Below are 7288 nucleotides of genomic sequence, written 5' to 3'. Positions count from 1 at the left end.
TGATGTGTTCTTCCTCAGTGACCGGAGTCCCTCAAGAGTGGGAACTCTGTAGCACTCCTAGCACCTTGACTAATGGCCTGGCACAGTAGACTTTGCATAAAGAGTTGTTGAATGAATTTCATATATCTTTGTGCACCTTGTAGAGCCTAGAAAAGTGCAACACATGAAATATGTACTTGACAAGCAGTCCGTGAATGGATGACTGCATCACCTCTATGTAGTTCTTACCATATGTTCTGATGCTGGACTAAGCACTACCATGTATTCAAAATTAGAGGCAATGAGCTTTTCCAACCAGGGCCAGGCAGAATGGCTCCCGCAAAGAAGGGTGGTGAGAAGAAGGGCCATTTTGCCATCAACGAGTAGTGACCAGAGAATACACATCGACATTCACAAGCACATCCATGGAGTGGGTTTCAAGAAGCGTGCCTCTTGGGCACTCAAAGAGATCCAGAGATTTGCCATGGAGGACATGGGAATTCCAGATGTGCGCATTGATACCAGGCTCAACAAAGCTGTCTGGGCCAAAGGAATAAGGAATGTTCCACACCATATCCATGTGCAGTTGTCCAGAAGAACGTAAAGAGGATGAAGATTCACCAAAGAAGCTTTATATGTTGGCTACCTATGTACCTGTCACCACTTTCCAAAATCTACATGTGGTTAATGTGGATGAGAACTAACGGCTGATGGTCAAATAAAGGTATAAAAGTGACAAAAAAAAATTAGAAACAATCGAATTAATAGTGTGCATACTAACAGAATAGAGCATTAACTCAATTTATCTATTGATTAAACTATGATGCTTTAGGGCTTCTCGCTAAGGGTGTGGGCCATTTAGAAGAAAGTTTGAAATTGAGAAGAGCAGTCTAAATTTCCATTTCAAAGATGGTGGAAAGGTAGATGAGCCATGGGAAGGGCTTCATTTCTGTGGATAAATATCTTTAAAAAATAATTATTGGATTAAAAATAAAATTCAGACTGCATCTATACAAGGCCAGAATATTTAATCTAAATAGAATTACCAGGTAAAATATAAGACACCTGGTTAAATTTGAATTTCAGATAAACCACAAATAGTTTTAGCATAAGTATGTCCTATGTATTACACGGGACATACTTATACTAAAAAAAATTCATTGTTTATCTCAAATTAAATTTAACTGGGCATCTTATACCTTTATTTGCTAAATCTGGTGACTCCAAATCTACGGAAAAAATATTCAGTTTATTGTTTAGATATTTGATCTGCATGTCATCCGGATAAATTAATCTCCCTTTCATATAGATATTCGGCTACTGTGCAAAGCATTAAAGGCCCACTTTCTCCTATTCTTATATCTCATCACACCTTTTCTCCCCTAGCCACAGTGTTCAGTTGAAATAAAAGATTTTTTGTGCCATCCCCCACCCCATCACCACCCCCAGCTCTCAAGGACTTGAGAACCAGAGGTTCTGGGTAATTCATTTATTACTGACTTTCAGTGGAGGTGATATTGATAAAAGGGGTCAACATGACTACTCTGGATAGTAAAGATCTCAAAGGGTGAAAAAGCTCAAAGTGACAAAAATCCCCTCATCCTTGACATACTTTCCAATCTGGGTCACACAGCCCTGGCCATAAGGGACCATGCCAGCAAAGCCAATCTTGAGGAATATGTCCATAATTCTTCATAATGAATAATGACCAACGTAGGCAAAGGAAACAAAGATGCTCTCCATATAGCAAATCCACAAATGCTGGGATTCAAGGCATAGGACGTTGGTGAAGGTGGAGGAGAGGAAATGGATCAATATACAGAAGAATTTGTTCAACAATAAAAAAGTGTATTTGGGCTTGATGCCATTTTTTTGTTGGGGGCCAGATAGGTACACTTGGAAACCTCATCAATCCGTTTTAGTTGGAGGTGAGGCCTACCTAGATGAAAGTGTGATTCTAAAGGTCCTTTAAGGAAGAATCAATTGCCTGTAAGTATATATTCTAATTGGAATTAGATTGGCCAAGTGGAACTCTTAAAAGTCTTACTTTAAGGGATAGGTAAGAATAAGGTACACGATTAAAACGACAACCACCCTAAGTGGTGATTGACTCTTTATGGCACTAATGCATAATTCGCATCATTAATATAAATATTAACAACACATGCTTGTTATAAAGTTATTGGACACAAACCTGCTATAATTCTTGGGCTGCCTGCCTGGCTCATGAAGATTCCTCTTTTCTAAAAATGGCTCCAAACCCAGGAGTGAGCTCCTAATAGACGGAGTTCATCCAATCCCCTGGCCATCGCTGACTGGTCCAGGGGCAGACCCTTGGACCCAGGCAGGACCAATCAGAGTACTTCTCTAAGACTTACTTCATACGGAAACTTGACTCTAAGCTCTCTTTGGAGGCGGAAGCCTGTACGTGAATCTTGAGAGTTCTCAGTGCCCCGCAGAGGCATCTTGACTGCCGCAGGAGAATGGATCCAACATGTAGAGAGAAGTAAAGACATAGAGCTTGTGTGTGGTTGAATTCACGTCCTTAGCTCTACTCGTCCCGGAGGCCCCGCTGTTTCCTTGTACTTCCTACTGCTGTGTGATCTGCCGTGTGTGTTTATCTAATAATTTCATTTTTACCTCTGTTAGCTGTGTTCCTGCCATTTGTCATAAAAGCATCTGGAATAACCCAACAGGGTGTGTCATGTGCTGTGCTGTTGCTAGGGGGCTTTTACCCTGAAGGAGCTCACAGCTTTGTGTGTCATCCGTAATACAAGGTGGGAAGTTATAAATGTTGCAAGAGTATTTAAGAGCTAGAACAAAGCAGAGGTGGGGAGGTATCTCTTCCAGCAGGAGGGTTTAGGGACAACTTCTCATCTGAGATGGCTTTTGAGCTTGCCTCTAAGGTAAGGTAAGATTCGATCATGTGGCAATGAGGGAGAGAAGGCCCTGGAGACAGGGAAAATGACATGAGCAGGTCAAATCCTTTAGCAGCAGTGGGGGAAACCTGAAGACTTCTAAGCAAGAGAGGAATGTGGCCTTTGGAATAATACCTCCAACACTGGGTTGGAAAGGGAGAAAGGATGGGGGTGTGCAGTTAGGAGCTTATTGCAGTGTTCTGAGCTGAAAACAGTAAATGCTCAATGAGAAGGCTGACAGGGGGTGGAAAGACAAAGGAAACTCCCAACGATGGCAGATAATTCCAATATTGTCAGTAAAGAAGGATCTCAGGAGAGCAGGGGGCAGAGATGGGTGGGAACCCAGGGAGTGAAGTGAAGGCAGCAAGGGGCTCCATGAGGGGTAGGAGAAGGGGTCCAAAGTGAGCAAAGTACTTCCAAGGGCCGCCAAAGTCTTCCTTGAGGTTAAATAATAGGAACAAGAACTAAAACCAGCGACCAGTCTCCTCAGTCGGTGGGCTTGCAGGAGAGGAGTGAAAGTGCAGGGTACAGGTTACCCTGAGTGGGGACCTCATGAAGTTTGTGAAAGGAAAACATGGAAGGAATGTTGCAGGGAGAACCTTAGAGACATGCTTGAAGCCAGGAAAGGCCCACCCAGGAGACTGTGTGGCTTGAAAGTGGGAAGTCACGCCTGGGTAAGGATGCAAATAAAGCCAGGAAGACACTCCGAAAACAGTGAGAAGGGTAGTAATAGGGCCATTGGTTCAGTAGCATCAAGGGAATGTGAGATCCCGTAGAGCTGAAAGGAGAATTTCAGGGTTCTAGAATGGGTGGGGGGTGGGGGGCTGCAGCCGTTCTGTATGATGATCTGTTCGTGTCCTGACAACATAAAATCAGTGGAGACAGAGGTCTCTGAACCTGAGAAGGCTGAGGAACTGTAAGAAAAGGATATCTATAGATGTTTCTAGAAGAGGGAGGAGCAAGAGACTAGTACATGTGAAGACCATCCTAGACAGCAGTAGACAGGAAGGACTGGGAAAGGTGAGCAGACAGAATGGTGTGGACTTCCACAGAGCTCCCTGAGAGTGGCTGATGGAAGCCAGAGGCAGGAAAGAGAGCTGTGGGAGAGGATCAAGGTCTGTCAGTGCGGAATGGGGGAGGTGGGAGATAGGGGGTATGTGTTGGAATGCTGTGGGAGGAGAGGACAGTGTCGTCCTCCAGATAAAGTCAGGTTTTTAGTAAGGTGAGGTAATGAAGGGAGCATCTGAAGTAAAGATGAAGGATATGGGACGGTTTCTTTCCAAGAGATGACTGGTCTCCCTGGGTGCCCTGAGGAGAGCTCACACGGAGCTGTAGAGGAGTAAGAATGCGGAGCAAAGATGAGCACGGTGATAATTGTCCATAGTGAGTTTAACAAAGTGAGAGGTGGCTCAAGACTCAGGTTAATGGCAAGGAAGCAGATCTAGGAAGATGGAGTCTCCCAAAATTCTTTTAAAGATTATTTTCACAAGTGGGTATATATTTCCCCTCCAGCCCTTGAGACCTTTATTTGCTTAGCAAATCAAGCATGTGTGTTCATGGGCATACGTGTGTGTGTGTGTGTGCGCACGTGCAAGATAAGGGCTTACTGGACCTTCCCTATGTTTGGAGATAGAGGGCCCGTGTCCCCCTTTTTGATCACTGCAGTAGGCAGCTGAGTGTAGAAGATTCTAGAGCAGACAAATGCCTCCCTGACTCTCTTATTTGATCTGCTGGAAAAACAAACAAACAAACAAACAAAAGTAATGTCAGGTCTGACTAAGAGCTCAAAGTGGTAGCAAAGGTTATCTGAGGACCACCTTAGGAGATAAGCCCATTTTCCCTTTATGGCTTATTTCCAAAGCCTCATGACCTGAAGATTATTGCTCCTTTTGTCTTCTCCCTGCAGTATGGATATAAGATAACCCTACTCCTCTGCTTTTCAAACCCACATGGCAGGGCTTTAGGGTGGCCCCAGCTCCGGGGCCCCAGAGGCACAGAGTCCTGTTTGATAAGGGTAGCCTCCTATAATGGGGGAAATTCGGTACAGGTCCCAGAGCTGCGCCAGGAGTCCACGAAGGCGGACCAGTCTTCAGAACCCTCACGGCACTTGTGCCCCGCGTCACTAATGGGCCAGCAGCACGGACCAAGGATTAGGATCTGCAGCTCGATCGCCCCTTGGCTGTGCAATCTTTCGCAAGTTATTTGACTTCTCAGAGCCTTGATGGTCTCACCTGGATCGCCGGTGTGTGACCGTTAATGGACAGGGAGGACCTAATTAGCATAGTACCTGCCACAGAGTTGAGTGAGATACTAACGCTATTATTAGAGATTCAGTAAGCTTCCAGTGGAAAGCAGGAGGCAGGCGGGGTGCATGGCATCACCCAGTCCTTGAGTAGTATGAAGACAGGGTTATAGACCAGGATCACCAGGGTGGCTGGGAGAGCCGAAGTCTTTGGAGGGGAAGAGGAGCCTTACAAAGCCGGGTGGGGGGCTGGGGGCAGGGGGGGCGGGGAGGGTGGCATGCCTGGGTTGTTCTGTGTTTCTATAACAAGGTCCTGAGGGGCCTTGATACTAAAAGTGTTGTCTGGACCACAGCACTGGCGTTCCCCAGAATCTAGTTAGAAATGCTGGCTCTCAGGCACATACACCCCACCCGAGCCACCGGATTCAGAACCTGCACTTTTTTTTTTTTTTAAGATTTTTTTTTTATTTATTTATTCATGAGAGACAGAGAGAGAGAGAGGCAGAGGGAGAAGCAGGCTCCCAAGGAGCAGAGAGCCCGATGCGGGACTCGATCCCAGGACCCTGGGATCACGACCTGAGCCGAAGGCAGACGCTTAACCATCTGAGCCACCCAGGCGCCCCAGAACCTGCAGTCTTAACAAGATGTTCAGGCAATTACTGTGCCTGTTGGACTTCGAAAAGCCCTGCTGTTGGGAGCTGAGGAGTTCTACTGACTCGATTTACTTAACCAGCACAATGTCATGTTGCTTCTGGGGAGTGACTGAGAGGAGGTGACGGTCAAAGAAGAAAGCTCAGGGCTGGCTGCCCCTTGCCAGGAAGGCCACCCATATGAAAAAAGAGTAGGCCAGACCCTTCTGAACATTCAGCAATGCCTTGTGACTTGAGACCTCAGGAAAGCATTTGAAACGCTTTAGGATAGCAAATTAACAGAGTGCCTGGAGCAAAGCACCATAACCTAAGTCAGCCGCATCCAGGCTGGGTTTGCAAAGTGCCTAGGGCTGTCCTGGAAAATATGTGTGTGTGTGTGTGTGTGTGTGTGTGTGTGTGTGAACAATCCTCTCCCATAAAACGCACGGTCAGGAAAAATGTCTGCTTTCTTTCATAAACAGAGCAAATGTGCCTGCGTAAAAGGGAATAGGATGTTATTAAGACCTCTTCGGAGGGTACAAAAAGCTCTCTCCAAAGATCGGGAAGGGGTTTTTCCTTTCCTGTGAAATATAACTGGTCTCTGGATCCAGCTCTCCCTTCCCTGTGCCCCGTCCCCAACAGCTTTTCTTTCTGCTGTTCTTTTTTTAAACAGAGAACATGCTTCCAGTTGACAGGGTCCACGCTCAGCACCCTCACCGAACATTGCACAAGCAGCCCAGGCCTCTGGCTGCCCCTATGAATAAACAGGGCAGGGGACACGGGAGTGTTCCAGGGGCAGCCCAGGCCTCTGGCTGCCCCTATGAATAAACAGGGCAGGGGACACGGGAGTGTTCCAGGGGCAGCCCCGGCCTAGGTCCGCCCAAGTGCCCGCGCAGGCCGCCTGGCCTAGTCTGGTGGGGGTTGGGGGGAAGCAGAGCCTGGGGCCGCCCCGTGTGCGGTGGGCAGAGACTTCTGTCCACACCAGCACTCCCCGGAATCTGCCCTGTGTTAGTCAGGAATGTTCTTCAGATAAGGAACTGAGCAGAATGCAGGCCCTCAATCAAAGTTATCGGAGGCCAGCCGGGATCTTTATCGGGCGGCAGGCAAGGGCAGGCCTGCGCCTGGGACCAAGCCGCGCGAAACCCGAAAACGGTGAGGACGCGGCAGTCATGCCCTGAATTGCGGAAGAATGTGGCCCTGGTGCCTCCTCCGGGATACCTTTGACCTGGAACTGCAAGCAACCACTGCTTTCCCTGTGTAGCTCCTCCCCTGAGAATGACCCCAAGGGACTGCAGATTACTTAACAGTTATATTTAGCAAGTCATGGAAGGGACTACCCTTCCTTTGTCTTCTCCCCGGCGCCTCCCCTCGTTTCTTCCTGCCCGCTGACTCTTAACCCCTTGGTAGCGTAAGGATTCCCCTGCCGGCCTCACACTTCCAGAACAGATAGAATGGGAAGGATGCCACCCAAGGGCCCAGCTCCCCAAACTTCTCTCTTGGCAGCCTGCAATTCCGCTTTA

General features: G+C 47.4%; 1 pseudogene; it reads left to right on the top strand.

The window, feature by feature from the left end:
• The first annotated feature begins 309 nt into the window (after positions 1-309).
• LOC110584256 lies at positions 310-683 on the top strand (annotated as a pseudogene).
• The last annotated feature ends 6605 nt before the right edge of the window (positions 684-7288 follow it).

This window comes from Neomonachus schauinslandi, chromosome 2 (assembly GCF_002201575.2).
Source record: "Neomonachus schauinslandi chromosome 2, ASM220157v2, whole genome shotgun sequence".
NCBI classification, from domain to species: Eukaryota; Metazoa; Chordata; class Mammalia; order Carnivora; family Phocidae; genus Neomonachus; species Neomonachus schauinslandi.
Note: the sequence above shows the minus strand (reverse complement) of the source record. Positions and strands in the feature narration are given on the sequence as shown.